The sequence below is a fragment of the Chelonus insularis genome, unplaced genomic scaffold (assembly GCF_013357705.1).
Source record: "Chelonus insularis isolate UGA/USDA-ARS -01 unplaced genomic scaffold, ASM1335770v1 contig_369_pilon, whole genome shotgun sequence".
NCBI lineage: Eukaryota > Metazoa > Arthropoda > Insecta > Hymenoptera > Braconidae > Chelonus > Chelonus insularis.
The window spans coordinates 110,537-137,834 of record NW_023276529.1 but is presented as its reverse complement, the minus strand read 5'-3'; the positions used below and the strand labels follow the sequence as shown (position 1 = coordinate 137,834).

Genomic DNA, 27,298 nt, shown 5'->3' with positions numbered 1-27,298 from the left:
TCGTGATATAATTGCTGTAGTTTAAGAAAAAAATAACACCGTCTTAAAATGAAAATTGTTTCCAGAGGAATATGTACAAAAGCTTTGCTTCAAAATTTTTTTTATCATGGAATTTATAAAACGACTATCTGTTTAATTAATAATTTCAAGTTCTACTTCTTGTAATATACCAAGAACTATTTTGCCAACAAGATATTTTTATTCATAAGATATTGAAAAATGCAAAGAGAAGTTTTTATATTCACATTTACTACTTTTAAAGTGAAAAATAATAAATTTTTTACTGTATTTTATTTTTCAAAAAAAAAATGAGATTTTATTCGTAAAAAGAGCACACACATCTTCGACCTTTCTATCTGCACTTTCGTTTTTGCACTGTGCGTTTAAACTCAAGTGTAATGTACACCCTTAGGGTATTGCACTTTTACATCACGTTAACATTTAAAAGCCATCGTTTAAAAGTAAAAAAAAAAGTGAAATATTAAAAAAGAAAAGAAAATGCTAAACTTTACAAATAGTGTTTGAGGGAAATTTTTAGCATTTGAGGTAGATATCTACAAAGATTCATTGCAAAAAGGGAGCTTTCAAAAGCATCTCACCCTGAATATATAAAACTCGCAAACACGACGACGACGACGACCCCTTGCACCCTATTTCAGTTTCTCACTCTTTTTTTTATTTTACAAATTTCTCTCCCATGCATTTGTTAATGTAAGTACGTCTGTGGTAAAGTGGTCCAGTCATAAATTTGCTTTTACTTTGGCATGTAGAGAATAAGAGAGAGACTTTCTTTTTCATTCTATTCGAGAGATTCTGAAAAGTAATGAATCGTCGTCATTACCGGAATCGCGCTTCTTCTGTAGCAGTATAAGACGAAAGTAGACCAATATAGATTTTCAATGGACTCTCATTCGATCAGTAATTCAATAATTAAAATTTTATACTCAAGTGTGTGTTTGACAATTTCAAATAAATATACTCTTACTCTTTTCATGACCAAAAGAAGATTTAAAAGTTCACATGGTGCAAGATATAATTATTGAGGTTATTATTATTGATATAATTGATAAAAGATTGAATTGAAAATAAATTTAAATCAAAAAAGTTTTGGCCATGAATGTGCTAATCGCATGATCACGCAGTATAATAGTTTAGAATTTTGTCCTAGACTTCGAATCGGTCCGGATTACCGGCGAAACTGAGTCAGCGTTGCCGGTGTGCCATTGGTGCAGTAGAAGCGGTAGTACATTCAGGTTTTCCGAGATAATGCGGGAAAATCTCGGCTTACCCCCATCCTTGTCTAGGTAATTCCTCGTTAAATATCGCTCCAATAGCACATTCTCTCGCGCACTTAATGTCCAACTCATAAATTGCAGAGGAATCTAAAGAAAAGTGATCACTTTATTGTCAATGAAAATGATAGAACTTTCGAGTGAGAATTATCATTGTGGTACAAGTAGACTCTCAATTTATTTGTACATTAGTGGCTAATGGGTTGGTCAAGGAGAAATGATTTTCATCAAGTAAGAAATCAAATGGGTTTAATAATATAATTTTGAACTATTCTATACAATATTTTATCATTGTTAATAATAATAACAGATTTTTTAAATTAAAAAAATATTAATATTCGTACCTTTATCATCTTTTAGTTCTTTTTGTTTACAAAAAATTGCTATAACACACTTACGTATAAATTTACGTACGTACAATCATTTTTAAACCTTCTGATATGCTTTAAAATGCTTTAAAACGTAAAGATATGACAAAATTACGAATTTTAAAAAGCGACCTGGCTATCTTACCCGCATTTTAAAAGAAATAGCTACAGTGATATATACTTGTTAATTCATGAAAAAAACATCTTTTCATGGTTACCCAATAAAATTCTTCTTATTATCTCGGAAAGAGATAGGAGTTTTAATTAAGACAGATGAAATAAAAAAAAAGATCTCTAAGAAAATCCCTAAAGTATAATTTTCAGATCTCTTTACAGGTAGTTTACTGAAAAAATAAAAAAAAATGTCTATGTGAAATTTTCTGGTCAATTAAAATGTTTATACTTATCGGAAGTTTATCCAGTAATAAATTTGGAAATGAAATTTATAAAAAAAATATTAAAAAAACACTGTGACATGTCTGGTTTAACGACATTCTAGGGAGAATACTCGATAACGGCATCGATCAATTAATTACTCTCGACGTGGTGAACGAACGAGTGACTAATTAGACTGGATTGAATCCCAGGGGTGACAAATGCAGCCTTTCGTTTCTCTCGGTACATTTTCCATTCCTTCTACCTACCAAACTCTCATCCATGTTGCTACAGAGCATCCTGATGCATACGAACGTCCGATCAATTAGGATTCAGCTAATTACAATGTTCCAAGGAATTTAGAGAAAAATTTCCTCGAAAAATTACCACCTGTACCAGTTTTGTTCCAGTTATGTTAATGAAAATTAACTGATTTTTTGAATAAGAATAAAATTTCATCCCACATTTCAATCATAAAAGTAATAAATTAATATTCCATGACTAAAATGATCTGATATTTGATTAATACTCCTAGAGTATTTTAAAATACTTAAGCATTCCTTCGCTTTTAATTAAATCTTCTTTTCCATTTAATCGAAAATCAAATGGATCTAATCCTAATTCATTTTATTTGAAGATGTTTTATAATTTATAATGTTTGATAACATATTCCATCTTTTTATCAGTTACATCTATATGATCTTTTTTATCTTATTGAATCAACTCAAAGAATTATTTTTATTTTTTATTCGATATGAAGCAACTCTATCTGACCCAGAAATCAGTAATGAAATGGAACTAGAGCTTTCTCTCTCATTTGGGTAAAGTCAAATGGAAGAAAAGAGGAAATTCAGCAACGAAGATTAGGCAAAGCTGTGCAAGCTGGTGCTTCTGCTATTGCTTTTGCTTCATGAATGCATTTTCCAGCTGCTACACGAGAAAGATAATGTTAAACTTTCCAAAGTCGACGTTGCAAATATTCGATTTTGATTACTGATGACTCATAGTTTATTGATAAAAAATTCTTCACTACATTCCATTTCTCCCATTATTTTGGATCTCAAAATAACTACAGCATGAATCAAAAAATATTTTCAATAATTCTTCTGTCAGAAAAATTTGTTTTTTTTTCTTTTATGAGTACTAGTATGCACTCTTCCTTAATTAATTACATAAGAGAAATTCTGAAAGCATCGAGCAATAAATCATCAATAGTCCAGTCGATGTAAAAAACTATCATCGAGCCATAAAAAAATCCTATCGTTACTCTAGAACTATTTTTCTAGGTTGAAAAAATGTATCTCCATTTTTTTTATTATTATTCCTACAGAATGAATTTTATGTTACTTTTGAAAACATTTTTTATTCTGAACGATTTTAATCTCCAATATGGTACTGAAAAGCTAGAATAGCTTGTTCAATAAATAATTCATGGAAATTTTGTTCATGGGATGTTATTGATAAAATTATACTCCAATATAATTAAAAATACCTGAAGGTATATACTGCTTTTATAATATCTTCTTCAAGTCGTGAATAATCCAAAAGGCGATATTCTGAAGCTCAAGAGCGGAATAAACTCGATTGCTTCATTTCTCCAAGACGCGTCATGGGTCTCGAAGGGGTTGTTATACTTTCTTGGTCAAGTATATCTATATACATAGCTACAAATCTATATGTAAGTATATATATATTTGTGAAACATGAATGTATGTGGATGCGTATATATGTTATCCAGTTATACGAGTCGATCGTTAGAGAGTACAAGCAATATTATAGAAGTTGTACTTTCAGTGCGTTTCAAGAGCAGTGGGGACATGCTGGCTATTAAACAGTGATGACCGCATGAGGTCAGACCGCAACAGTGCGCTTGCCGCAGTAAATCAACAAGTTGATGCAGACTACCAGGCAATATCTTACTGAGCACAAAATGTATTGGTGATGTTTGTAGATCTTGTCTGGGAATCAATAATAAATCATTTCCTATCCTGCTATACAATGAATATACATAGCCAAGCACTTAAGTAGATTGTTCTTGAATTTAGTCAGATACCCGAGAGTTGAATAAATTCATTGATGATGCAGAATGGATGTAGGCTTTAAGCCTATATTCCATAACAACGGAAGTACCAGTAGCTATAACAGTCTACGAGCCACTGTAACGTGGTTGAACCTTTATTGGCTACTAACCTCCTGTCCTATACTAGTCTGACCAGTAATAACCATTGTTACTAGTCAGCTTTACGAGCCGACTTAAAACTTCACTCTCTTTTTATTCTATATAATACCCTTTCCGATGTCAAACTAGTCACTAGACTTTGAAATTGTCCATTGGATCCAGTTGGTTAACTGATTCGAGATATTGCTGATCCATTCAATTCATTTTTAGATCACTTATCTAGTAATTTTTGTAGATTGTTTTGCTATTTTTTGGGATTGAAGTTCAGAGTAGCAATTAATAAGGTCTGCTAGTTTAAATTTTTTCAGCCTTTTGATGATTTGATGCTCGTTAAAGAGATTAGCTTTGAGTATGTCGGGATGAATGTTTATTTTTGTTTTGTAATTGGTGCTCAGCATGTTTATAGCTTCTTGGACTGTTTTAATACCTAAGTCTTGATGAATGTTGGCATGAAAAACATACCATTAACTATCTAATTAACATGAATATTTTTTATTGTTCAGTTTCATGAGTATCGAAAAAATATTCAGTTAAATTTTTTATAAGTTTTTTTGGTGGTAATTGAACACATTAGTTTTGCTACAATTTGAAAAACTTAAAATGGAATTGAATTTAAATCTAGTTTTGCAGAGTAAAAATTCTATAAAATAATTTCATCCTGGAAGATAAATCAGCTGGTAAAAAAATTTAAAGTTTTTCATAAATAATTCAAAATCACATAGATAGTGTGTTTTCCTGTGTAGCATCAAAAAGTCAAACGTCTATATAAGAAGAAAACTGATGTAAAATGTAATCGTAAATCCATTTTCCCCTCAAGGGAGGCTTCAGAACTAAAAGTCAAGTTTATTTCTTATCTTAAAAGAAGTTTAATCTTATGAAATCGCTCTTGAATCATCTCAAGATGTACGAAAGAAACGAAAAATTAATGTCTTCCTATCTGTAGTCATAGGAGTATTAAATTTTGTTTATATCTTTCATGATTTAAACTCATAAGAGGTTGTTACTTGGTTCAAATGGTGCTATAAGATATAATTGAACAAAATCCCTCTCTACTAAAGGAGATGGTCATTATTTCACGAACGTCCGAGAATACTCGGCCCTCATTTAAGGGATAAAGCTACCCCATTTTGTCGACAAGCATCCCTCCAATGTTTCATTCCTCTTTCTCTTCTCATTTGCTGTGCACAAACATTTACTATCTAGAAGTGGTACATGGATCGTATTTGTCAAGAAAGCTCTATTCTGTATGTACGTTACGCGGTTTCATGTCCGTACCTGCGAATTGCTACGATTTATTATTGTTCTCACGAACCTTTATATCTTTTTTTCGATACTCGTGATAGTCATGAAAGTCAAGAACGTTTTGCAACATAAGTGTGTTATAAATTATTTCCCACTGTGTAGTATCTGTAAATGCTCAATTTTCAACTTTCTACGTCATTAAAAATAAAATTTATAAATAACAGGATAAAAAACATTTAAGGTAGTTTGGTATCCACATATTGGTAGTAAAAATATATCAAATTCCTAACTGTTCTATTACATTAAGTTCGTTATGAAATTACAAGTGGTAACTATCACAAACAATTCTCAATATTGAAAATGAAATTAATTTACTTCATCAGAAATACTTCATTAGAGGTAGAAATTCCATTGAAGCAATTATTTCACATGTCATTCACCACTTTATCTGCCTTGATATTATCCAAAACGAACTTCAAAGTTATTATAAGTTTTCTATATCTTTATCAACAGCTATTTTCTTAAACATTGAAGTATAATTACATTATTTTCATTCCACTTTTCAAAGTTGCTTCTTGATTGTCTCAAGTATCAACATCTTCAATGAAAATAACATCTATGTCATTTATATCGTATTTAATGCAATACAGAACATTATAATGTCATGTAATTTTCACATCCCTCTTTTGGAGCAGCATAAGATGAAGTATTATTTTAATATAATCTTAGATGGTATAAGCGTGATAGTTACGAACAATCAAGAATATAAATTTCGATCAAGAACAAGAGAACAGAACTGCCTTCTGTTGATTTCCTTAATTTTAATTTATTTACTCAACAAGTATGAACACAAATCTGAGTTTAAGAATTTCTGATTCAGCAACTTCTCGAAATAACGAATTTCACACTCAGCATTAACTAGACAGGAGCGTTTACGTCACAAATGTTCGAGCTGTAGTTGGAAGAGTGATATTCAGAAGAAGCTGTGATGCATCTTGAAATATTGCTTAATGTAAGTCTTAGCATCAGAGATTATTTCACGTCAATGTCATTCATTCAAATTTCATTTCGATATGATGATTCTTATTGTATTCATCTATCTAATAGGCTCGAAGTGTCAGTTTCAATTTCTTCTAAGCTTTAAAGATACTGTATTGATGGGATTTCGATTTTCATTATCGGATCGAAGGAATTTCCCGAGACGATTTGCTTTCATAACTCTATTCTTTATTTTTTTTTTTCTCGCTTTCTTATTTTCGTTCTCCCTTTTTACGGCATGAGTCGATTGAGAATAAGTCGTTTCGCGGAAACTTTCAACGAGGAACAAAAAGCCAGCAGAAAGAAAGAAGAAAAGGAGAAAAAAAGATTTGTAAGACCGTAAAGTTCCGTTTTCCGTTGGTTATAATGGGAGAAGATCATACTCTTTTCAGCTTTTTTTTCTCATTTTCTTTAGTATCTCTTTCCTTTCCGAATCATCGTCATTGCTACATGGAACCACCCTCTGTCTCAGCTATCGAAAAGCGGCAAACTTTTATTATGAAACAATAAAATATGTGTATTCGAGTGAGGCAGTTGGGTATACTTTGATTTACAGTTAAAGTTTTATACATCCAATGGATAGAGATGAGCAGAGAAGTGAGGGAAAAAAAGAAAAAAAGTGCATCAGAGTCGCATAACTATATTATTCTCAATACCGAATATTACCTTCCCGTGTATTTTACATTAAAAACTTGGAAATCGTTTTCTAACTCTTCACGTCTTTTTATTACCTTAAGAATCCATTTTCAAGACGATATTTGAGCACGAGAAATTTCTTTTCCAATTTTACCAGTACACTCGAAAAATTTAAAACGATTATTGACTTAAGCAATAAAAAGTACGAGCATTATGTGCACTCTGCAATCATAAATTTTGAATCACTTACACATAAAATCGATATTTGAACAGAAAAAATGAGAAAAAGTTTTACATTTACAACTTGAAATTATTAACTTCCCATTACAAGTTATTGTAATAGGGTCGATTTTTAAAATTCGTAATTTTGGTCTTTTTTGAAAGACCACGATTCTTATTTTTGTTTATTGTTTCTTGATCAACACGTACTAATTTTAAATTGAATAAATGTTAACATAATTATCTAAATTCTAGAAGATTTTCAAGATGATTTTAGAAAGTTTTCGAAAATTTGCTAACAATTTTGATTTGATCACAGACTCCAAAACTTGAGAAAGTTTTGTAATAAATTAACTCATAATTAGAAAACTCTTAGAGTTTCTTGAAGATAACAATTAAAAAGATTGTTTTGAATCCTGAGCTAAATATTTTATATTTAATAATAAACTTTTCTCTTATGATTTTCATGATCTATGAACCCTAGTCTCAACAAAGTTTCCAAATGAAAGTCATTGATGACATTTAATCATTTCCGCACCTTCTTCATTATCCTTATATTGATTTTTCATGACAGTTTTTCTATTGTTAAAATGACTAATTTCTTTCGATATCTAATCACAAACATAGAAATTCACATGGAGAACAAAGTTTGACATTTAGCAGATGTTTCTATTTTCATTCAATTTTTTGATTATATCAATTAATAGCCAGTAATATTTCCTGTCAATCTCAATTAGAAACTAAATGACCACCAAAGTGGAAAAGTTAACTCTCGTTTCAATTTCAAGATTTGTAGGAAAAATTTGAAAGTTCATATTGAGTTTAAAATACACCAAAGCCCCTACATATTTCAACTTCATTTAGAGCCTCAGAATGGAATCATTTTTCTGCTAAATCTAGGCTCGATCAAGAGTTCATAAACTTTGTTACAGTTTCCCACATTCTCTCAACATCTATCTAACAATATACTCTCAAGTCAATATAAATAAATTAAAAAAAATCTATATAATTTATGTAGAATAAATTCTTTATCAATTTGGAAAGTATTGACGTACTTAAAGCTTATTAAAGCCTACAGAACACAAATTAAAGGTCGTATAGAGTTTGATTCAATCATTGACCATCCAGCTCACTAGTTCTCCATCTCATCTAATTATTTAAATAAATGTAAAAAACAGGGTATTTTTTGTACATGAAAGATACACACATATATGGACTGGTGGAATAATAAAATGTGATTTATAGAAGTATAGAATCTTTTGCAAGAAATGTAATTGCGTTCAAGAGGGTATACAAGCATTAAACAAGGACATGTATCGAACAGAGTAATCTCAGCTATGTGTATCCATTTAGCCCGCAGGCACATAAAGCGATCCATCTCGTGTAATCCGAGCTTAATTGTCTACCGAATCAATGCCAGCCTCTCGATCGAACGATCGCATTCGAGTATTGCATTGTGCATTTCGAGTTTCAATCATTTGAATGAGAAGTGGCGTCTTGTTAAAATCTAGTTTTTTTCATTTTCATTATTTTCATGTTGCGTCAATGAAAAATTGGGTCAACATATGTTATTATGATTATGATTGTTTTTAGATTTTATTGAAATTTCTAGCTTTCTAAAGCAATCACCAACAATAATACCTCAGTCTTTTATTTCATAATGATTTGGAGAAAGTGATTGGAAGAATGAAAACCTTTCTCACTTATTATTTCCTTTTTTATGATCATTGTTTCATGATTTTTATTCAAAGTGTATTAAAAAAGTTGATCAATTAATATCATCTTGAATTTCTTGAATGCTCTTCAACTATTTAGAGAAAGAAAATGTAATCTTCAATCTCAACGTAGTCATTAAGTAAAAGTTTCTGATTTTTTTGCTTTATGTTGGGTTGAACTAGTACGTAGTAAATTTACTCTAGCGCGAGTTCTCTCGTTGATGGTGCTTGCAACTCCCTAATGTGTCGATACCAATTGGCGTCTGTGTGGTTCCATTGCTCTCTACATCCGACATACATAGTACTACTCTCTCGTCCAATAATTAGCGATAGCCGTTCGTCACAATGACATGCTAGCTGATTACGCACCTGCCCGACCCTTTAGGGATCCACAATCGTAATGAATTGCAGAAAAAGATAAATTTTTGAACTAATCAATCAACTGCTAATTTTTATATTGCATGATTGAAAAAATATATTTTCATGCATCAAACTAAAATAGTAATTATAATAATTGCAAATATTTTTAGAGGTTGACTATTTCGTTCTTAAAATCCTTTCATCTATCCAAACAATATCAAACAATGACTAGCTTCATGTTGGTATCAATGTCATGATCGTTCATGTACAGTAAGCAACAGCAAGTGTAAATGTGGTAAATACAACGAGAATCTCAACCACATTCTGTGGCAATGCAAGCTGCACAGTAACCTGAGGAAGAAATTAACAAACCACCTCAAGAAGCTGAAATTATACGCCCCATGAATGTTCAATATATCCTATCAGAAATCAACATAACTACCTGCCAAGACTTACTCTAATTCTTTGATAATTGCAATCTTCAAGTTTGGATCAGAAGAACTGGATCAGATATCATTTTTAAATGTAAGTAATGTTCTCAGTATTTTTAACAAAATATTTCCTCCCTTTTTTCTGCTAAATTCATTTACTTATACCCCTTTCATATTTTCTCTGTCTTTTAGGTTGTATTCTCGGAAGCGCAGGATTTAACGTCATGGTTTCTAGGCCACAACGTCGTTATGGTTTGTATACCTGCAAGAGGAGATAAACTTTTCGAGAGTTGGCGTTAACGTGACCTCAGAGCGACATTACTAACTTGACCACGAACCCCGTCACATAGTTATTAAGCCGTTGGTTAATTAACCATTAACATGAACTAAAAAACCTATGAAAAATCTTTACTACTAATTATATGGAGCTAATTACGTAATTGTTGTATCAGATTTGTATGTAACATTAATATTTCTCATTAACCTTCCACTTTATTCGAAAATTAGCAAAACGTTATCCTACCACCTCTAAAGTTGATTAGATATTATAAATATATTACATTTAGTATGGATAGTCAATGGATTATAAATATTTCAAATTAATTCTACTTTTGTAATTGTAGGGGTTGAAATATTTATTTAAATCCAAGGCTGTCTTTTAGAATTAATTTATGATTGTTCATTCATAATTTAAAAATAAAACTCTAGAAATCGTAATCTACTCAGTTTATCTTGTTCTTTATATACACTTGGAATATTTATTTATTATAAACTAATGAAAAGCTCTATATAAACAAAGAGTCGCATTTAAATATATGAAAACGAGAGAAGATTCAGAGCTAAATGAAGATGTTACGATATTCATTTGCCTTGCGGTGGAATGTCGACGATTAAATGTCAGCTTACTGAGTTGTCGTCGTCATGTCCCACTGCCTTTTCCACTCTTCCTTATATAGCTTCAGGAAATTTACGTTTCAGACGTTGAGATTTGGATCCTGAGCTACCTAAACTTGATGTCAGTATATCTTTTGACAATTGAAAACGATGAATATCATCTCTAGAACGATTTCTCATAGATTCCCTTTCAGGAAGCTTTCATGCAACATCTAATTGGTGTAGTTCTGAAGCCCTTGCCAATATAAGATCTTGCAAACTCTCTTACTTCTTGATTTTGAAGTATTATCAGCAACTGGAAATTCTAGATTAAGTAACTTTGGTTCTTGGGTTGAAGCTGATTGAAACATTTTCCAGAAATGTGATCTATACATCAACTATCTTGGTTGGTTATAAAAACACTTTAATTTATCAAATATCATCATATTAATGCTTTGATAGTTGATTATATTCTGATGTTCTTAAAAAATATATTATTTTTGATGTTGAAAGAAACTTTAATGGGTTTCATAATGGAAAGATTCTAGTTTTAAATATAGTAATCCAGTTTTCATGATAATTATCTATTCATTTTAATAGAGAAGTCTCATAAGTTGACTTTCAAAACACAACCTATATTTCAACTTTACCCTGATGTATTTAAAAATTAATCATGCGATATTATGAGACGTTGGACGTTATGAAACCTCTATTCTAATAGGTTTTGATAGCATCTAGAGTAGTTGGATTGAATGAAATTGAGTATTCTTCATACTTTTAGCATGAAAGAATTTTAAAAATTATAGAAATTTTTTTTAGAAAAATATTATATTGAAAGACTTTACTTAGTTAACAGTGCATTTAACTTGAATTAAATAAATAGAAATAAACAACTGATTTATAAAGTGAAATTAAAAAAACTTCTTAATTCACTTTTCTACAATCATTTAAACCATCATTTTTTTTTCATTAACCCTTGTTTATATGAGCTTTCATTCGAGCTTTATATTTTTCAATAAATCCTTGAGAATTTCAATTTATAATACTCAGTATTCAATTGAAGAAAGTCGATCTAAATACATTCATCCGGCAGAAATAATTCATCACTTTGTAGAAAATACGAAGAAAAAAATTAAAAAAGTTTCAAGCCCTTGAAAAACTTTTTATATATGGATTTATATATGTGTATCTATATATTTATTTTTTTTGCTTTTCCATCCAACCCGAGAAATACCAACTGTTGCAACAGCGGCAGAAGAACACACTAACTTGCTAAGATATTCCATGAATGTGCGAGTGAGCAGACATGAGACGACTTTCCTCTCTTGTTTTACCCTCTAGAGGCCCATCCAGAAGAAACACCTATCTTTACCCACAGCAACATTCTGATGTTTTTCAATGCATCTAAAATGATATTGAAAGTCACACGCATGTTGAATTATTCTTCTGAATATGTTTAATCAATTATGAATCTGTAAAATAGATAAAGTTCTCTGGAATATGTCTCTAGAAATCTTTATTTTATTTTATCCTACTTATTATCATATAAAACAGAATATCATCAATTACTATTAATCTTCAATTTTCTTCTTCTATTTATTTATTATAAACTGATGAAAAAAAAGCTGAAATTATTCCCAAGTCACACATTATTCTTGTGTTGATGATTTTTATTGATGCAGTTGTTTCTAAATCATAATATCGAGATAATTTAAAAATGATAATTTTCCAATATAAATAGATTCATGTAATTGATATTTCATATTACATTTTAATTAAATAGCTTAGTTCAAATTACTTAACAACCAAACACTTGATGATCATAATTACTTATCACCTATTTTTTTTCAGATTAAAACGTGAGAATCATCACAGCTTCCAGTCTGTTGAATTCAAAACGGAGTAAGTTAAAAATTGGACGGCATACTCTTTTTTTATAATCTTTATAAGTAGCAAATTTAAATAAAATAAATGTTAACTATTGCTTCCAGATTTCTCAAGAATAAACATCAAATAAAATGACGGGTGTGTAGTGCAAAGAGAATGGTAATCGTCTCAGGAAGATCACAGGGGAAATTTAGTATCATTTAATATGTTTGTTGTACTATATATAAAAGGATGAAGGGGAAAAGAGACGAGTAAAAGCAGTATTATAGCTTGCTCCGTTTACTGCTGAAGGATAAAGGACCCAAGGGGTAAGTTCACGCAAGTTGTTGTGATTTTACTTTATTTTATTGCGTTTCGCTACATGAATTAGCAATAAATGATGTTGTTGCTCTTTTGACTTATTTCGAAATTTATAGATCATCACATGATGGTCTGAGTGAAAATAATTTAAACCTTTTTTTTCTTAAAAATTAGTTGAAAGTTATTTTAAAATACAATTAAATGATAGCTACTTGAGAGTCTGATGTATTATGGATAATTTGAAAGATTTCTGAAGACAGTCATTAAATAATTATTAACTATATTGCGTTCAGGCACGTGGAAAGTAAATGAGGATAAAAGAAAAGGATAAAAACCTAGTAGAGTCTTAAGAAAATTTAGCTTTTATTTTACGTAACACGTTGGAGATGATAACAAGAAAGAGAGCTAATTTTTTTTAACGCTAGGCAGACAAGTTTCCTCTTCAAGCTGCTTACATGTTCTGCTATAAAAAAACGACTCAAGTTATAGTACCCCAGCTACAAGAGAATAGGATCTTGCGAATTCTTTAAAGCCTCTGAACCTTTACGACAAATAAACAGTTATGAATTGGAATTTTTTATCGATACATCAATGTTTCTCAACAGATTAACTGTTACAGAATCTCTAAATTATTTATTCTAGTTCCATCATCACAAATAAATTAAGTTTATTTGTGATGGAAATAATTTTAAAAATGTTTCAAAGCCTTGGACTCACTTATTTGATGGAAAAATGATTCAGTGGATAAGTTGATGATTCTTACCTGAAACAGACAAGAAAATTTATCATTTAATAACATAATATTTATGAGACAACGGATAAAAATTTATTAAGCAAATTTTATTTTATAATTCAAAACAATGTTAAGCAAAAATTCTAGTATCAAGGGAACAAAAGAATATGGAAAGAAGAAAAGATAACAGCGTCATTTCTAAGAGGGTTTGCTGTAATCCGATAGGCCTACAGGTCTAACTCCAACACTTACTATGATTAAACTCAACAGATTGGCCTCTTTCATCTTTTTTTTTTTTTTATTCTTTCGTTTATCTGCCACAATTTCGCTTTATCCTCCAATCTGTATAGATTTAAGCTTGTCAGTGATTCTTATTTTTATTTTTCCAACTGACTATTCATAAAAAAGTAGTAATCTTTTCTTGTATTTGAGTGAAACTTGAAAATTTCATTTATTACCAATGAAAGTTTGTTGAAAGCAACATGTGGAGGTTTCTTTCAAATTCTTTATATTTTTATGTGATAGTTGCAACCTTGTTAGATGTTGCAGCCAGTCATCACCCTAGAGCTTTCAGCCAAGCACACTTTGATCCATTAATCAAATACAATAAACATAAAAAAGTAAAAATAACTTAGCAGTTAATAAAATAGAAAATAGTGTTCACCAAATTTGTGATATAAATTAGTAGATGAATATAAAGGAAGTAATCAAGACGTGTCTTCATGCCTCAACATGTATCAACATCTCCAGCTCCTTCAACAAAGAGCACTCAGGGTCTTTAGGGAACTTCAAGACTCCTCATTTGCGTTGGAGACAAAGGTGTCAAATATGATCCAGGTTTTGGTCAGCTAGGTTAGTGAGTAGCATTCTGAATGAAGTGGAGATATATTCTAATTTTAAAAGTTTTATACTCTGTCATTAGCAGGATTATAAATTGAATATTTGCTAAAATTTGAATTAACTAATCTTCAAAAGTGATCTTAATCTTGAACAGTAAATCAATAAAAATTAACTTGAAAATATAATAAATAATTAAGCTTTCATTCCTCTTGAGGTGATTTAGAGATTCATATTTTGAAAGTAAAAAGTAACATAATGAATTTCAACAATGGAATTTTTTATTATGAAATCACACAATTTATTTTGCTAACATGAAAAATAATTTTGTGAGGATAACTGGTTGGTTTTGTAATTACACTGTTGAAATAGTTGTAATGAAGTAAACAGCAACGCAGGGTATGGTTGTACCATGGTTACATATTTCATTTATTAACATGACTTTTACATTCACATTACACAAAAATTTATAGAGGAAATATTTGGAATATTTTTCTTTTGTTAAAATTATTCTAGATTGTATTCACTGATTACTCATATTGTTTATTAGTTTTCTGGATGTTACGTTCACTGATGAGTAGAGAATTTAATGGTGTTTAAAATAGAATAAAGTATTTTAGTGTGAATTGTTTTCCTTGATCACAAAAGGAAAGGCATTTAAAAATTTCTAACATTCATACAATGAATACTAAAAACTCTCATTTGAATTTAAAAGAGAAATAGAAATTTATTTTTTCGACATTCAACTCGATCTTTAGTTTATCCATTCGAATGATTTTGTACTTAATATTCAGACTCAATTTCTCGAAAAACAATTCGATTAAGGAAGTTAAATTCGAATCACAATATCATACAATCGACAGCGAAAATAAAAATAGCACCCTTATATTCTTGAATAGATAATGATAGCATCTTATTATTATTAATTTAATGTTTACATTGCAAATATGTTGTTTTAATAATATCTTACTATTTATGTATTTTCATGTTTTAACACAGAAATAAAATTTGTGAGCCATCAGTAACTCAACGTTTATTTAGAGCAACAGCTACAGGATATTATTCATAAGCTGGAGATAAAACAGCAACTTTTTTAAAAATACTTGATTTTCTAATTTGTAAAATCCATTTTTATCTGATCAATATGTTTGAAACTTTTTTTCAGGGTCATATTAATAATTCAAAAAGTAGGATAATTTTTCATTCCTCAAACCTCTCACTTGATTCATAAATAAACTTTTTGCTATCTAAAATGATAAATGAATATCACAAATGACTGAATAATTTAAACATGATAGTAAAAATTTAATTAAGTAGCAATGTTTATAATAAATGTTATTTAATAAAGACAAGTATGTCGTGATCTCAACCCCTTTTGGAAACTTTCGACGACTTTCAACGTTGTGGGATAGGAAATTGGATTAGATTAGAGACGTTAGTAATTGCCGATTATATGTAATATAAGCTTTACCTATCAGTGGTATAATTAGGCCGTTGTAATAGGGTGAAGTTTGAGATATCTCAGGAGGTGCCAAGAGGGGATAAAGAGGGCAAGGAAGGTCGGATTCGCGGAACGATGAACATCACATCTATCACTTGACGCTACTATACGATTAAGATTGAAGATGTGGCATCTAAATTATCGTCGTTACCTATTACTCCTCCCCTTAGTTCCGCTCCCCACATCATCATCGATATACATGTATCCGCGAATTAATATCCGCTTTGGATGCAATTGACGCAGTAAATCAGTGGTTGTATTTAAAATATCACTTACGCAAAGATATTAGTGGGATCCATGTTAATACGCTAGAATGACAGCAAAGCAATAGATCATTAAATTCCATCATAACAAGGTATCATTCACTGTAATGATATTCGTTGATCATTTCAGTTAAATTTATTGAGAGATTTGCGAGAAATTAAAGTTGAATTTCTAACCCTCTCTAAATACATTCTCCACCCTACGTCTTTTCTCCTCTGTACTTTATTCTATTCGCTTTCCAGGCCCATTATTGTTGATATACCGGCAGATTAGAAGCACATGTTACATACACCATAACCTATCGCGCATACATCCTGGACCACAACACGACTCTGCTCCATGGGTTAATTCCTACCAAGCTAACTGCAAGGGTGTATGAGAAGTGTATATTTTCTGGCACCAGGTGCATCACAGTATTAATCAGATAGTTTCCACAAAAAAATATTAATCTACGACGACTATAGAAAATGTATTTCTCTTTTTATTTTGGTAACTTCATCTAAACTACTTTTGAATGATCATCACAATGTTTGGGAGCAGAAGTTTTAATTTTCTAGGAACTTTTATCATTTGGATTATTGATATTCTGGTAGATTCAACTATTTTTGTTCTATCTTAGCTCACTATTTTTTATTTTAAATAGATTATATTATTTTTACATTGAAGTGCATGTATGAATCAGGTTTATGTAGAATGATTATTGATGGAAAAATCTTTGATGCTATTTAGAGAACAGGAAATGGAATTATTTACTAGGATTAGATTCCTTTCTATCAATTTTAACATCAGAATAAGAAAATCTCAATCTTATCTAAAAAAGCATTAACATTTCAAGTGGTAAACTTCATTTTTAGCTAGAGTAGTTGGAATGATTTATGAAATGATTCGATAAACTCCAGGATGAGTAATAAACTTGAAAAATTCATCTGATAGTTTGACCTTAAATTGATTGCTATTCATCGGAATATATCGTACATCAGGCAGACAGGTATTTCTGCCACATGTACGCAACAATGACACATGACCTCTGGTTCTATGTTAGTGATTCGCGAGGCAGATCCGTAGTGGACGTTAATTGCAACTACCAATCAGCGGGTTCACAAGCCGACAACCGAAGCAAAATGATCGAGAAGCCAACTAAACAGTATAGGTAGAGATGTGGTGTAGGTGGTTGAGATGTATATGCAGCATTATATGTGAGATGGACAGGCTACCAAGTGCTATCCAACGAAACTAACCGACCCTTGACGACGTGTTTCACCTTCAGGGTGTGAACTGATCCCCAAGAGGCGCCGTCTAGATTGGTTTCAAGTGTCACATACCTCTAGAGTGGATTTGAACAGCATCAGAGAATCTAGGGAAGCATGTTCCTTTCAACTGATGCGTCTCTATCTCGCATAGAATTATAGCCTCTAATAGCTAGCTAATTACAGTGAGATTAATATGCATCCTAATGTGCATTGCCAAGGTGATCCAAATTGGGTGAAAGCTAAAGCTTAGCCAATGCATTCCCTTTGACGAAAGCATTCATTTCCAACCAGTGTAATAGGTATTCAATTCCTCTTTCCATATATTCATAGTTGTTTGATGAAAACATTTTGAATGTCATGTTGGTAGCACTTGAAATCCAAATTAAATGTACATCCAAAGTTTCTGTGATATTTAGTGCATTAACTCATTATCTATAAATCAAACAACGCCTATCTATTAATAAATCTCCATTATTAACTATCTTTCACAGACGTGAAATTTCATTCAACAATCAACATGGATAAGTTTCAATGTATTGGTATCAGCACATGTTAAAAAAGAATGTGTAAAATTAACGGCTTTTAAAATTTCATTTAAAAGCTTTTGAAATCATTTTTGTTGATTTCAATGGTTGAACTCAGTTTAGATGGCAGTTGACAGTCATTGAAGGTAAATAGGGTATGGGAATGCACCATTATCAAGGGACAAGCGAACTAGTCTGTAATGCACTGAGTACTTAGCCAGGTCGGTTTAACCAACATGTGATATCGAATATGTCGGGTGATACGCTAACGATTCTACTCTGCCACGTGGGAGTATATAACTAGCTCTGAAACGTGATAAAGATAACAGCATATCTACCAGGGGAAGTTTTGGGAAGTGGGATGTTTTACAGCGTCACGTATCCGTCTCTCATCACCCTCTAAAAACAACCATTTGACAGACGATATAAAATTGACAAAAGGAGAATAAAAAACCATCCCCTGATTCTTTCGGAGTAGTTGTGTGATACCAACTACAACACACTCCCTTTATCGATTTTTTCTTGGGTTTATTTCCTCCGTGTCGCTTCGGAGAATGATCGACAGCCGGTGCTACGCTATCACGACGACAATACCTCGAGGGTAGAAATGACTTTTGCCACCGGGCTGATGGATGGCTCTCGCGTGGTTGTAATTATTACCCTCTAGGTGAGGGAAAAAGGTGTGAGGTTCATCTAATATTACCAAGCTTTATAGATCCCCCTAACGGCTAATGCTTTCGTTCGATATGCGATCTTTCACACCCTCTTTTTTTCCAAAGTTTTTGCTGAAACCTCAGTCTTAAAGAATTTTTCAACTGCTAGATAAATGACATTTGTACTCAATTTATAACACTGTCATGAATATAATTTTACTTTGAAAATGTTTTAGGATTCTTATCATCCTCTAGATTTAACAATCATTTGTAAGCTTTTTCTGAATGCTGATTAGCATAAAAAATGTTTTGTGACTCTTTTGAATAATTGATTACTTGAACAATTGATGGAGAAAGTAGATTTTGGATGATCTATTGAGAATATAGGTGGTTTTGTTTGATTTGTCAACTCTAGTTCAGCCGATAACTTGACAATTTATTCATCATGTTTATAGCCAGAGAGTTGACTTAAGCTTTCTTTACACAGAACTATTGAAGTAACCCAGTAAATTCACATGTGGTTTAACATTTCTGTAGAAATTTTTTATGCTGACTTTTTTTTATTTCAAAGCATGAGCTACTTAATAACAGAAAATTGTTTAATAAATTAAAAAAATACAATATATATCTAAGAAATTATTTCAATTCAAAGTCCAACTCTCCAGTTGAACCTTTTTTTTTATTTAAAAAAGACTCAGCTGAGTACACATAAATATTTCCATCATCTAGATTACTACAGTATCAATATTCTTTTTATTTTACAACTACTACACCATCTCTTTAGTGTTGTTTCAAATTATTTTATTAAACTTCTGAAAGACTTGATTATTTTCAATAAATATCTGTAATGTTCAACGACCTAAAAGCAATATGAAAAAAAGAGTAAAGGTCTAAAGTGTTGGATTATTTATTTTTTTCAGTTTTCTTATAAAAAAGAACAATGACGTCAGTGAACAGTGAAAAATTAGTTAATAAAATATACGTAGGAGTGATAAAGGTTGGTGGAAACTTTAGCTCAGGATGAAGTCAAACTAGAACTCTTGGTGCTGTCTGCATGGTAATCAGAAAGAAGCTGGTAAAAGAAGGAATGATAAATTCTGACTGTCTTTTCATCGTCTATATTTCTATCCTAGTAGAAAAACTTTTATATATTTATAGCAGCTTAGCATCCAAAGATCATCCTTTTTTAAAAATTCTCCACCTTGGTAGCCAGGCAGAGATGGAAAGTGAGACACTGTACAGTTAATTGTGTAGTCGCGGACATTATGTCCTGTAATTTAATAACACTCACTGTGGATTCCCGTGTGTAAATAGAAGTGAGTTTAACAGAGGATGGTAAATCCGATGGGACATACTTGAGGATTCATTCTTCAGGGATTTCTCTTTAGCAATGACTTTAGACATTTTCGTTGGCGGTTAGTTTTCTTCCAACGTCAGATTATCAAAACGAAAATAAATTAACTCTTTTAATTATTTAGCTTCCAACTTCATAATAACTAATCTGTTGATGCATCTAAATTTATTATCACGTTCAGAGTTGATAAGTCAGTTGGATATAATTAATTGCAACTTTAATTAAGTATTTTTATTTTCTGTAATTATTTAACAGTTTTGTTAATACTGTGACCTAAAACTGTATCTCTCTGCTGTTTGAGAATAATCCACCACAGATTATGATGATGTTTTATAATTAATGTGAACCAACAAATAAATCCATATTAGCTTTTTATCAAAGCGTTTTACAACTTTAGAATGGTAATATATTATTGTTTAAAAATCAATTATCATCTGTTGAAAGGTAATAAATTCCTATAATAATATGTTTCTCTCAGATTGATTGATATGATGATGAATTTTCAAACCAGTAAATATCCTCTAGTCCATCAAATTGTAACCATGTAACTGACAATGGAGTAAATTTTTATTAGTCAATTTTAAGGACTCATTAATTTCGATTGAATAGAAACTTATTGGATCATACATGACTGTGAACAATTATCATTCGACAGAAGTGGAAGCAAATAGAAGCCTCGGGAATGGCGATCGCAATTACACGTGGCTACGATGTGGAGATAATTGAGCGTGACCGCCTTGGGCTGAACGAGCAATTAATTCAGCATCATTCGCGTGTTGGTATCGGTCGTTATTGCTCGCCTTGCAGCATTTCCCTCAATGGTCACCGGGAGACAGAGAGGTAGAGAGGTAGAGAACAACAGACTGAGCGGCAGAGTTACTGCTTCAAATACTTGAGAAGCTCAACTACTGTACTAGTGCTTATTTGCTGTACAAGAGGTACTTCCACTTCGACCTTTAGCTGCTTGCCATCTCCACTATTACTTTGAGTGATTGATGAAAACATCGTCACACTGTGGATCACTTTTGGTTTCCTAACTGCTTGAAACAACACTCAAAGCATTTGTCAATTCACTATTTCTCTACAACATAACTGCAACCAACATCAAAGATAATTACTTTTGATTACTTCTAGCTCCTACAAATATTCATTTTGAGAAAAAGTCATCTAAAAATGAGTCTCATTTTTGTTTACTTTAAAATTCAATTTTTACTTTGAAATTCAGATTTAAAATTGCTAATTCAAATTTTAAATAATACTCTCTATCATTTTTATTGGGATCATTTTATTGACAAAGTTGGAAGTGATGTATAAGTAGGTTATTTATTCATTAATTATTAAATTAATGAAACATGGTAGAGCAACATTATAACCATGATGTTAAGCTAGAAGTTAATTTTACCACTGAGCCATAATTCATAACAAAATTAAGTCAATAATAAATCAACATAAAAGGATCACATCAATTTATGATTGGAAAAGTAATAAAAGCTCATCAAGAGTTGATGATAAAAATAATTATGGAACAACTTTTTAAATATGAGCTCATCACCTTTGGAGTAAAAAAGTCTTGTAAAGTCTAGTAAAAGTCTTTCGAGAATGTAAACTGTTGGTAAAAAGGAAGGATAAAACAGGAACAGTATTACAAAAATAGTGTACATATATATCATTGCATTTAGATGACCATCATTGTCATTTCTGACCCTTCTTCGAGTAATTTAAAGCTTCCATAGACGTTGTACGATCTATTCTCCTTTCCTGCGTTTATTGCAAGAGGTGTATGAAAGCCAACGAAGTAAAAATGACTCAGGAATGTCGACCCTGTTGCCGTGGGGAATGGAATGCAAACGAAAGAGGTATCAACTGAAGAATGTCCTTTCAGTGAGAGAGACACAGTCAGAATTATGGGTACTGCACGTGGCAAGCATGTCTGGTTATCCCATTCACATGCATATTGGCCGGGAGTTTGCCGTCTCAGCTATTTACGGACATTCTGCTTTAACCCTTTATTCACTCCCCTTTTCACATCCCTTTATGTGTCTCATCTACTACAACGCTGGACGTTTTGTCCACTGGCTATGAAAGGATGACTTTGCCTGTTGCTATGCTTCAGCTTCTGACTCGTGTTTCCTCCAACTTGTCCTCTTGCTCATCCCATTGAAAGGGTCACAACTACTTGCTGGTTTGTTTTAACACTTTCACTTCTGTATCCAAGTGAAATTTATCATCATAGAAATTATAAATTAAATGACATTTGATGATGAAGAAGTTAATGCTTTTATAAGTTAAATATTTGATCATTTTTTGGTTGGACTCTTGATGAAGAATTATGTCATCTTGATGAGTGTTGAGTATTGTGGACATACTTCTCTAACACAACAACTTTCAAATCATTTCTATTTAATGAATCTCTAGGTCCTCAACATAAACTTTAATTGAAAACATGTAAAGGAGGAGTTTCTAACATCAAGATTTATACACAAATTTGCTTGGAAAAGTACCTTGAACAGCATCTTGCAGAACCAACTCACTCACTGATGAGATCTTTAGAATGAAAAATTATCAAATCTTCATAACTTTTAGAACTGAAATTAGAAGAACAGTATTTTTCACTAGCTTTAATTTAATTGAAATTATTTAAATAAATTTTACATAGAATCAAAGATAGAACTTCACACTTTTAAGATTCAATTAAAGACTAATCAACAGAAAAACAGTTAACACATGTAACGAAATCATTTATCTATTTAATCTGGTAATTTATCTCATACTTTTGGTGTTAACGAGTTTCATATGACGTAAAACTTTTGCCCTCGCTTGTGGTAGCTCACTAGTTCAGTCGGATAACAATCCAAAAGGGTTTACGACATGGATGATGCAAGAGAGAACAGTTTTGTGGTAATTAAATAAATGATATGTATCTTTGGGTTTCGTTTATTAACTACACAAACTTTTATTTCCTCTTTTTTATAACTTGTTATTGAAGTAAAAAATTCCAAATCAATTCAAGTTTGACGTTGGTACTAAATAGATGTTTGGAGATGTTCTTTAATACCATTTTATCAATTCTGTTACTTCTTTTAGTAGACAATTTATTATAATAATCCAAGTGATCTAGTAAATAAAAATCCTAGTTTGAAGATTTCTAAATTGGATAGCTTATTTAAGAATTCATTTCTGACGATGTTAACAAAAATAAAAACTAGATTGATCCAATATTATTAAATTAAATTCAACTAAAGCGATTTCTTTCATTAGGATAATGACTAGAGGTAATGAATTTTTAAAAATAAATATAAATAGACGTTCAAGAAGCACAAGGGTGACTAAATTGATAAATTCGTGGTATTTAAGAGGCTTGGAACTAATTATTAAAGAGATTCCATTCGACTTGGGTGCACCGAGACTTGATGTAATCGAATACTACCTGATAATGCGCATCCTGTCTCGACACGATTAAGAGAAGAGTAAAGAGGGTATGATAGTGGTGGCTGCTGTCAGAAGGAGGTGAAACACTTATGTGGTCGTGAGGAGCGACGATAGAAGGGAAACTCGCTAGTCAAGACCACAAGATTATCCAATTTAAATTTCACCCGGTCTTATACGCATTAGTGAAGTTACTGGAAGGGAATTGCCTGTGCCCATATCATCCCTCGTATAATCTTGAGGGGTTTGAGTGAAGGAACGGAGTAGATACCTTACTTTCATATCCTCTCTCACCATGTCTCCCTATCTCGTCATTACACCACCTTATTTCACCGTTCGACCTTTAAATATCTAATCAGCTAAAACTGATGACGCCGCTATTCGAAGCTTAACTTTAACTTTGACTCACATTCCCTTGGGTGACAACCCTTCGTTAAATAAATTTCCACCATTTCTCGGAAAAAATGGCGCGTGAAATTAATAAGTTCACCCATCACGATCATATTCAACTCAGCATTTTTAGATACTTCACAAGGATTTTTTTTAACCTTATTTTAAATTTAGAAATTTATATGCATACTTTATAAACTATGAAAATATTTATGAAATTTATTTGATTTTTTCTTTTGCATTCAAAAATATAAACCTTCTACAGTTTTCGTTTAAATAGAATTATTGATGTAAGTGATCCAAGTCAACGGTCAAGTCAGGCTTGAAAAGTTTATTAAAACTCGTCAACATTTAAAGAATTTTTTTTTTATTGAAAAATTTAAATTACCTATTTATTGTATTGCGTTAGTATTGCGAATTGAACGTTAAAAAAAAATAATTAATATCATAAGAGAAATTGTTTTTAATTTAAAAAATACTACAAAATAATTGTACACAAGGAATATTTTAATAATAAGAGAATAATTACTAACACAATTTAATGTTAAGAAATGACTATTAAATATTTTTAAAAATTAATAAAACAGATGGACATTACAATAATAATTGTTATATGTTTAAATAACAAATAATCCACGTGAAAATTAAATAATAAACAGTTAAGATAAATTCGTTATTTAAATTGCAATTTACTATACAGTCGTAAAATAATAGTAACAATCATTATTTTATAATTCTATACCAGCCGAGATTCTGCTTAAAGTTAAGAGGTCAGGGTAAGGAAATTTTCGTGGTAATTAATGAGTAATTAGGTAGAACATTTATTTTAGGATAGTTAGGATTCCTCTTTCTGCTAAAACGCAGACGTGATGAGGAAGGTAGAGAATTAGAGTGAAGGAGTAGGATAGTGGTAGAGAGGGAGGGAGAGAGAGAAATAGAGGGAGTGCAAAGCAAAGTGGAAGAGATGGAGGGATTAGCAGCTACGAACGCCTCGGTATGTGAACGTGGTCTCTTAGCTTTCGCGTCCGACAGGTGATGAAATTACGTTCCATACGCGACAACGTGCTGCTTTGTACGTGTCTAATTAACGTCAAGCACGATACTAACTAACTCACGATTGCGTAAATATGTTATACACATATATGTATTCCATAATGCCAAAGCTGACACTCATATGCTCGTATATATATGCTTGCATGAATATAAACATTAAAGTTCAATGATTTTACCAACTAAAATTAGTGAGAAAATATCAAGAGAGCTTTTTTAAATTTCTTTAAGTTGATCGTAATCATATTTTATTTTTGCACACTCGTCGAAAAATTTTATTCAATTGCATTTCATCATCGTTCACACTGAGATCACAAAGCCTTTATTATGACGGGTATGAATTCAGTGATTAAAAAAAATTATTTATTATCTGAGAATATTTTTTTAGTTTCAAATAATACGTTAAAAATAATGTTATTGATTTTTTATGATAGTCTATTTCTGATACATTATTTTTACCAGTATTAGAGTTCACAAATGATCGGGAATGTGCATAATTTAAATTAATTAGTGTGTGTAAATCGATTGATTAGTGTACTGTAATACCGATAAACTCGCATGGTAAATTATTATAGGATAGAGTGATAAACAATGATATTTGAGATCAAATATCTCTAAAACTGAGTCGAAATTTGAAAAAATGAGGTGACTAAAATTTTTCTTATACCTTGAAGAACAAATTCGTTCCGATAAAGTATATTCGAATTTTGCATCCCTAAAAAGATATAAAATGAAATGTGCAAACTCAGACTAGCAAATATTAATTTTTGGAAAAAACTCTACGATACTGATACTTTTTTTACCTGGGAATGTTATTTTCAAATCAGTGATTTTTTTTACATAGAAAATGTCCTATTTTGAATGGTATAATGAGTTTTACGATTAAAATTGCACTAAGACTGGATTAATGAAAATTTGTTTTAATAAAAACAGTAAAGTATTTTAATAATAAAATAACATTACTTTCGAACTAATTTTATCAAATTAAATAAATCAGACAAAAAATATGACTGAACGCTTGAAATTATAATTGCAATATCAATTTAAAACTAATTTTTAAAATGGATGTTATTAAATTCATTGAACACAATGCCTATTTTTTCTGAAGTATTTTATGAGGTAGAAAAAATAAAATATAATCTAAATAAGAATTTATCTTCACGTAAAATAAAATGTTGATAATAATTTAAATGCATTAGTATAGTATCCTTCATGACATAGCGTATTTTCTCAAGTAATTCTAATGTCTGCAATAATCCTGTGATGAATAACGAGGAGTAAATTGAGCTCTTAGATTAATTGTAACCAGAAGAATAGTCGCTGGTACATTTTTTCTGTACTTTTTTTTATTTCAACTGTTCCATTCTCAGTTGTAACGTTTTAACATTGGAGAGAACGTTATATTATTCCAGTTGGACTGCTGATTCAACTAAAGCGCTATACACGTTATGGATGGGTCATTCTTCCTATTTAAACTTTTTCACGATTGTTAACGAATCATGACGTTATTTTTTATAGCAGACCACACTCTTTTTAACTGCTAGTAAACGAGAAAAATCAAATGGTAATTGGACGAAATTCTTTTCAGATTTTAAATAATTTATTTTCATTCGAATAAATGTACTTCAATGATAAAAACTATTTTATTTATAAATTAAAATTCCGCAGTTATTAAATTTACAATATCAATAGATGTTTGGTTAAATTTTGACTTTAATGAATAAAATTGAATATCATCATTAAATAAAAAATGCTGTTAAATAATAAAACATTCAAATAAGTTATCAACCAAATGTGACTAAACAATTGTATATTGTTTTTATATTGCGTTCAGACCTATTTTTATTTAACATTATTAAGCAGTTCAAAGAGTTGACCTTTAGAGCTATTCCATGGCTTGTTTAATTTATGTTCAATATTAAAAACCAAATAAAAGTTAAAAAAGGAAGCTCGAGAATTTCTTAACTATTCAAATCGATTCATTGAGGTCAATTGCACCCGTAACGCCAGCGGTGCAGGTAATATATCTAATTTTCAATCCAAATCATGCAAATCGATACAAACGTTTCATATTCAATGAGGCGATTAACGTGTACACTGTGTATTCTACTGTAAAGATGAAAGGAGAAAGACCGAACAGACTATCCTGTAGGGCAGAGAAGGGTAACTTCTGCGCTTCGAAACGCCCGTAAAGGCATGAGGCAAAGTCTCTGGCAGATCCACTAGGCTATTTCCTATTGAAATATTAATCGCTACACGATAGGATGCTCACGACATTGCGTCACGTGAATTCCATCGCGTGCAGACTATCATGTCATTTCGCCAAAGATTTATTTTGTTTTTTATTGATTATTCCTCAAGTTTACATTTCTTGAATTAAAATATCTTTTTACCAACAAAA

General features: G+C 31.1%; 1 protein-coding gene and 1 long non-coding RNA gene across 5 annotated transcripts in view; one reads left to right on the top strand and one right to left on the bottom strand.

Annotated features, from left to right (window-relative positions):
• Rbp6 (RNA-binding protein 6) overlaps positions 1 to 27,298 on the bottom strand; it is a 178,148-nt gene that overhangs the window by 42,213 nt on the left and 108,637 nt on the right. The window lies entirely within an intron of this gene.
• Positions 12,594 to 27,298, top strand: part of LOC118067158 (uncharacterized) — an 89,759-nt gene continuing 75,054 nt past the window's right edge. Inside the window, exons 1-2 of the long non-coding RNA XR_004690330.1 lie at positions 12,594 to 12,630; positions 12,720 to 12,923. This is a non-coding gene — a long non-coding RNA (uncharacterized lncRNA). The remainder of the gene's footprint in view (positions 12,631 to 12,719; positions 12,924 to 27,298) is intronic.